Genomic DNA, 8,316 nt, shown 5'->3' with positions numbered 1-8,316 from the left:
GGTAAAATAGCTTATTGGCTGCGATAAGAGTGGGATTGTAATTTTTGCTCTTTTGAGGAATCATTGCTTTTTACTACAGTTTTTATTGCAAAATGCAAATACAAATTCCTGCTTGTATCAATGAAGAGATTGAAAAATATCATTAGTGAAAAATGGCTTTGTAAATAATGGTAAACTGATGCACAATATACAAAATATTGCATAGGTGAAAAATGTAATATTTGAGGGAAAAGAAAACTGTTATCAATACATTACTTTCTAAAGATAAACTAGATGAAAGCATTTTCACATAAACTCTTTAGTTAGTTAGTAAAGAGGTAAAAAGATGAGACTCCAACTAAATTATTTTGTTCAGGTTTCATGCACCTAGTTCAAATTCTGTATAAAAAAAAAAAAAATTATACAGATTTTAAGCACATATTTTATCAAATTATTAGTTGGTTAATCCTACAACTGTATTGATAAGTCAAGCAGAAAGAATTCAGATTTAATGTTGGAAGGATTTTTGATCGAGCAAAAGGAATTCACTGCATTTTAAACGATAAAATGTTATGAATTTTTAGTTTATTGTATATACTAATTAATTTCTAGTATTGTGTAATAAGGCTCAAGTGTTGAAATAAAAAAAATACAGAATATGCCAGTTTTTTCCAACTAATCAATAGAATAATCAGTTACTAAAATAATCATTATTTGCAGCTCCTTTCCCATGAGCCTCCAGTTGATGTTGATGGGCAGCGGCTCTGCACCAAATTATAAAACTTACTCTGCACAATGGATACATCATGACCACAGAACAGCAGGGGACACAGTAAGAAACTGAGCTTTGGTTTTGGTTCAGCTCTGTTCTTATTTCAGCATATCGTATTCACAGCCAGAGACCAAGCCACAACAGGTCACTAAATGTCGTCCTTTAAAGCAGACACTCCCCTCACAGAAGTGTGAGATGATTTTGTTTAACATTTTTTTCAAATCCCTCTACAATTCTGGCGAACAAATGTTCCTATTAATTATTATGACTTTTAAATTTACAAAATGTCAGGGGTTGAGATTTACATTGTATATATTTTTGGCCTTTTTGCATCAGCAGTGTTAGACTTTATCAGTCATCCAAAAGCAAACTCAGCAGCAGCATCAATCCATTATTTACTAAAATCTAAATAACAGAGCAGCTTATACACAAGCTGCTTCCACACTTTACCAACCAGAGGAGTCAATAAGACAGAAGAACAATAACAGACAACACGTTAAAACATTTCATAATGGATGATCTGCACCTGGGGTCCAAACATCTCCACAAATCAAAACAGTCATTTGAAAAATAAATGAAATATAACATGACATTAAGCCTCATCGTGACAGTCAATACACAAATAGATGATATAACCCTGGGTCTACCATCTGCCGTTTGCTGGTCAGAAACTTCACACTCATTCACTACTTTTCTTTATCACACAATAAATAATTTGTCTTTGTAACATAAAGTACTTTTTCACCTTCAGTATACTGTATATATATTTTTTTAGCCATTTAGTGAATTAGGTAACAGCTAAAAGGGGTGAAGAAATACTGAGTGCCACATGCAGTTGATGGATGGATGGGCTTATTCCAGAGTAAAAATTAAACTAAAAGTTGGAACTATGAAACCTTTTATTCTTATTGAGACTGATGTCATAATATGACACTTATTTTAAATATTAATTGACTGTTTTGACTAAAAGTCAAACAGTTTTTTGTGTAAAACATATTATCAACATGATGTCTTAATTCAGGAACGCAGTAGGGACCTTTGGCACACTGAATAGCTACAGAAGAATAAAAGAAATGTTAACCTGACGGGCTTTGTGTCTCTCTAAGAAAGTTATAGAAGACGTCATCAGGGCAAACTCATAATGTCTTCGTAATGAAATAAGAGGAGCGATTTCCATCTGCGTCACAAACTGAAGTCTAAACATGCTAAATCTGAGACAGGAAAGCAAAATGTAAACTGCAGTATGTTCTGAATTTATACAGTGAAGACCACAGTATTTAAACATTTACTATCAACTTTAAGGTTACCTTTATTTATTACTCTTTTAATCATAACAACTGTTTAAATCTGTGTAAATAAATCTCTTTATGATTATGTTTTGACATTAAAACAAACTCCTTAAGTTGAATAGATGAATGTGATTTCAGTTTGAAAACCAAAGATGAAATCTCATGATACTTGAACTAACCACTACATCAAGTCCATTAAATAGCAAATTCCCATCCAACTAAAAGTCTCCAGGTTTCTGGAGCAAGTCTGTGTCAAATATTTAATAATCTGATTATGCTGAAGTTTCATGAATCATTTTCACAATGCCACAAACTGTTCATGCATGTTCCTCTTGAAAATTGGTCTGCAATCTTCTCTACAGACGTTGCAGTCAATGTTCCACAGAAGGCCATTCCTTTTCGCCATAGACTTCTGTAAACGAAGTGCTGCAGAGTGATGTCTGTTCTTCTGCACATGCTTGTCACTTTGGGCTCGTAAACAATTCACACTGAAGTCTGATTGTGGTTGGATTTAACTAGTAGTACAAAAAAATGGAACTGAGCGTTAAAGATAACAGTAGTTCTGTTAATTGACCTGCTGCAATTAAGAAGCACAAAGTAAAAAGGAAAAAAACACAATTGTTGATTCAATTAAAATTTTAATTTGCTTTTAACAAGCATATGCTATTAAACTCACGAAAGACCTACAACATCAGAAATATTTTCTGGCAGAATCAGACAGTTTTGGAAAACAAAAAGGTCATAATGATGAAAGACTTACTCATTAATTTCCCAAGTGTGCATGGCTCTTTCTCTGGAGTGTTTAAGTCTGTCTCCACGGATCTTCAATTACCCTAATTAACGTTTCTCAGGCAGCTGTCTACTAGACAGTTGAACTAAAGAACTAATTTTCAAGTCTCAAACTATTCTAATGCCAAACAAGAGGAAACAATATCAACAACTGTCTCTGGCACATTTTTTAGTTCACTTGTGACACTTTTAATCATCCCTTTGCTTCTGCTCTCAACCTTTTAGCTTTTTTATTCAGATGTGTTCCAGAAGAGCTGTGGCGTTCCTATTCTCAGCGGCATCTCATTGTGACAGGCAGTGTGTTCTCTGTACGTGTCTATAAGAACAGTTCATTCAAATTAAGTACTAGTTTGACTTTATTGAACGTAGTGTAATAAAGGAACAAACAAAGTTATATACAAGCAAAAATAAATTTAAAACAAAAGCAAATAAAACAAAAGAATTGTAGTAAAGTATATTTACACGTTCAAATCGCAAACTATGGCAAATTCAAAAGTAGAGAAATATTTTATATGTGGAACTAAGATAATAAATTGTGAGGTCCAGCACTGTGTTCATCTTCCACATGGAGAAAAAGGGGGATTGTTTCCTGGAACCTTTACTTCATAACAGTGTTTAATAATGGGTCTGGTGGAAAATGAGCTGTTATGAGGAAGGAAGGGTGTAGGACAGGAAACTTTGTCATTTAGGAAAACAAACTTTCTTACAGCTGAATGTTTTATTCTCCTTGTGGTGACCAGACATGATCCATGTTTACTGGCTGACTTCAGAACCTCAACCTACTTAAAAATTTACTAATTTCTCTTCATTTTTCTTCTACTTGTGTTTTTTACTGCAGTATGTTTTTATGACTATGAACATTGTTTTATCATTGTGTTATGCTAATAAAACCCAATGATTTTTGGACAACTATTTTTTACTGACCTGATATAGTCCCTTCTTAGCTTAGGTATTGTGTTTGAGGTTATTCACATTTCTGCTTTACCATGTCTGTGTTGACGGTCAACTTGTTTGCATTTCATGTTTTCTCTTTAGGTTATTCCTGCCAAGCCTCCGTTCAGCAATCAGCCTCATGTCGCCCACCTGGGCCGTGCTGATTGTCTCTCTGTTCCACCTGTATGGAGCACCACCTGAGGGCTCTCCAGTCTCTGCTTTGCCAGATTATCAGCAGACTTGTCCAAGTAGACAGCAAGTGTTGTTTCTGGCTCTCGTTTGTCTTCTAGTTGCCAACCAAAGGACTCTTCTCACCTTGCTCGGCTTTGATAGACTTTCACCTCCTGTCAGGTTTTTAGACATTAACCTATTTTGTGAGTGTCGACCACTGATTCAGTGTCTTGACTCATGACTTACTATATTTGACCTTTGTAGAATGATCATACATCTGGATTTTTGGATTTGGAGTCATTCAGCAGCTATGTTTTCATTACAAATATGTGCAAAACTGTTTTGATATGATGCTAATGCCAAAAAAACACAGTTTCGCAATTGTGTTTTGATTAAATGGAAAAATGAAATGAAAATCTTACATGATTAACTGTGCAGGCAGTGACGCATGCAAACGCGTCACTGCCATGATGGAAGACTCATGAGCCATCAGAGGAGATGTCAGCATCTTATTCAGGCATTGGAGCGACAAACCGCTTATTGAGTGAGGCTACATTTGTGCCATTTTTGAGAAGTTGTAGTCAGTGATTTTACAGATGAACTATGGATTCAAGACTTTCAAATGGCAAACTCAACATTTGAACGGCGTGATGCTATGAGAGCCCTGGTGGAGCCAGCAGTGCATCGTCCGAGGCCTGGGACTGCTTTGCTGCTGTATACAAACTCACATGACTTGTATGATGGAATAAGTGTTTTCATTGCAGTTTTGCGAAATACACAAATTTTGATGCTGCTGAGAACCCACCTCATCCAAGAGCAAAAACTTTGTTTTTTTTTTGTTGAAAAACGTTTTGTAATTCCATTTCACACAATCTTATGGTTCGTGGAAACACAGCTAATGTACCGAACTCAGTCTGTCATTACAGATTACCTTCTGGCCGTCGCTGCAGCCATATTTTATGCTACGTAAGTAGCACTCCACACTTTAGGGGAAGTGCTGTACATATCTTCCATTTTGCGTCATCCCTCTGTGATCAATCTGTCACCCAGACTCTCCCGTCAACAGCCAGCTGTTTGGCTCTGTTCTCCTGTACGTCTCTCACCACTGCAGACCAGAGCAACAACCTACTTTTAGCTCAGTGCTTACTGTGTATTGTGGCTGAATTTCCGGGTCGTCTGTGTTGGGTAACAGTTTCCTTTTTCCTGCTTGGTTACTGCACAGTGCTCTGTAATAAAGGGAGTAGTCCATAATGAGATGACTACAGACTCAGATTCCCTCAAATTATAATTGATCATTTCAATGAAAACCTTTTATCATATTCAGACAACCCTGCATTTTCCAAATGCTTACTGCTGACTCAATAATGTATTCCTATTACTCTGCTGCTCTCCATTAATATTCATTTAAATTTAATTGTCTGTAGCAAAAGCTGTTATATAAAATGTTATATTCTTTATTTCATTTACAACAGACATTTTTATCCAGCTGCAAACACAAAAGGTTAACTACATTTAAGCAGCACTTTTCTAATGATCCAATGAATTGTGTTCAGTTGAGCAGAAAAGATGATGGAATACATTTTGCAGTTTTTTATTATTCAAACATCTTAAGAAAAAAAAAATAAGAAGCTATAATTTGTTACATTGGAACACCCTGGTTATGTGCAGCTGTGGTTTAAATTGATTGAGGTGTGATAGACCAACACAAAGTAGTGCATAATAGTGAACTAATGAAAAAAAGTGTAATTGTCTTTACTGATAAAAGTACATGTTTGTACTGCTGACACCCCTGAACTACAGAGAATCCAACTGAAAATGTGTGACATAACTTGATAAATGTTTAATCCACAGTGACTGAGCTAAAGGTAGTTTGAATTAAAAACATGAACAAGTTAAATTGGTGTAGATACTTTTGCAAGGCAATAATTAAATGTTTCCATTTAATTAAACAAATTCAGATGTTTTTTGCTAAGCGCACAGACCCTCTAGTTTGGTGAACAAACAATTTCCTTATTAAATTAATCAAGTCACAAGTGATTAAAATCAATTTCCTGAATTTTGAGAGACTGTTTTTCCTGGCTGCTCACTCATGTTCCTTAGTTTAGCTGCTTTCCTGAAGTGTTTTTGTATTCATCACATGCTGCTGAACCAGAAGAGTTCTGAACTTTTGCAGAAGAAGAGAGGTTGCAGCTGCTTTTCTCCACAACAAACCCATCTCCAGCAAAAACCTTTTTAACAAACTTCTGGTTCATCTAAACTTTATTCTCCTCAATGAAGCTGATTTTTCCGCTGCACGCTACTTTTTAATTATAATTTTACAAATGTGCAGTTTTTCTTTTTGACGAAACTATAATCTCAGAGAGGATCTTAACAAGCAAGAAAGACCTAATTCACTTAAGTATTTGTTTAATTCTTTTTTCTTTGAGTTTCAACACGATCTTCAATAGAATTGCAAATTAAAAGTACAGATATCAAAGTGAAATGGCTAATCATTGAAATGCTAATGCAGACTAGGCCTGTTCTGTATCTTTTTAAACAGTTTCTCACACATTACTGGTCACACATTACAATGAGAATACCTAACTGGAAAAGTCTGCTGATACTTTGCCTTTTTGGGCCAATTAAAAGTTAATTTACTAAAAGATGCTTTCATATTTTTGTTTCTGGTTTATTGTCTTTTTCTATCATTTCAGAACAAAATGACAAGCTTCTGTAGGTTGCATGGAAGTCTCTGACATGAGGGCATTTTCAACTAATACTGTTATGTTAATATGTTGTGGATGTAACTGAGTTTTCCTGCAGGTCTGAACCCAAAGGCTGTATGGAACCAGAAATTTTAACATTTTATGTAGTTATTTACACCACAACTTTTCAGTTGAGCTCCTGGATTAATTTTCAGATTTTATTGTGCAAGTATAAGGTATAATTTTAAAAAAAATAAAGAATTATGCTCAAATATTGAAGTTTTTCAAATTTATTTCTTCAACACAAACTTTTGTAGTTGATTATTTTTTTTAACAAATCTCAACAGATAAACAGGAAAGGTTCAAGTTGATCTAACATCAGATAGTGATAGGGGGGTACAATGTATTTTTATTTACTATATATAAATATCTGGTTCCTATTATGCATCTCCATAAGTGGAGTTATTTATATTTTTTTTTCAGAGTTCTGAAAATAATTAGAATAAATTTACGTAATTCTTATTTTTGTCATATTTCCTCTTTTGTAGCTCACAGGCAGACTTCACTCCTTGCTATAAAACAGTGTTCACCACTAGATATTAACTCTGCAGGACAGTAAGCTGTGACATTAACGATATAACGGAAAATATGTCTTTTGACATTTAACATAAATACCAGAGAGCAGTAAGAGTTGCAAGGACAGAAACAGCTGTAGACATTTAAACAGATAACTCTTTGAATCTGGGTACTAAACCAGCCATTAACTAGTGTTTTTACTTCCCAGCTTCCAAGTGAACGCATCAACTTGCTTCTGAGGACTGCACTACAGACAGCGCAGGACTTCCCCGCAGTCTAACTGCGTGGACAATTTAACACAATTTCTTTTGTTATAGTGTTTACTGACTTCTTCACTTTTGTATCCAGTTGTTCTTGTAGTGAATCTTAGAATAAAAACCACTCAGTTTAATTAAATCATGTGACTGAACAAGCCAGATTAAAAACTTGGTGTCAAACATAAAGGAAGAAGAAGAGCTTCATAGAGATCAAGAACAGGATGGAAACGTGACAGGAAAAGGGAAAAGTGAGTTTTGCACATCAAATACCCCCTGTTGAATATTAGATACACACCGAGTGGGCACTACATTGAAAGTGACAGATGAAGTCAGTGGTGGCATGGCAACAGTGGTCCCTCAGCAGGACGATGTGCACCACCATGCTGTGAAAACTACTAAGATAGAACAACCTGATGCGGCTCAAAGAGCATGTCAAGATTTAATATGTGACATTATTTTTCTGATGACACTGTATAACTATCCAATGTGTCTGGTATCTATCAATCGGACATTTTGTATTGCGTGGTTGCACTGTGTGCTGCTTAGTGACCTAAGAGTAGCTTACGAACAAAAATAATAATACAAATGCGTATTGCATTAAAATAAAATGTGATTCCATCTGTTTACTCTTCTCCCTGAAGCATCCAGCAGTTTAAGGAGGCTACTTCTTTGAAGAGAGAGTTCTTGCAGCTGCTCGGGGGGATTTATGTAAGATCAGGCAGGTGGTTTTAATGTTTTTTGGCTCATGGTGTGATGTAGCTCTGACCTATATTTCCAAAACCATTCCATATTTACATCAGGTTGCTTCAAGTTATGGCGTTATATCTCATAGCAAGGATGATGTAATCTTTCTTACATTCCATTTC

This window comes from Poecilia formosa, unplaced genomic scaffold, assembly GCF_000485575.1.
Source record: "Poecilia formosa unplaced genomic scaffold, Poecilia_formosa-5.1.2 Scaffold39, whole genome shotgun sequence".
In the NCBI taxonomy this organism is placed as follows: Eukaryota; Metazoa; Chordata; class Actinopteri; order Cyprinodontiformes; family Poeciliidae; genus Poecilia; species Poecilia formosa.
This window is presented reverse-complemented; position numbering follows the sequence as displayed.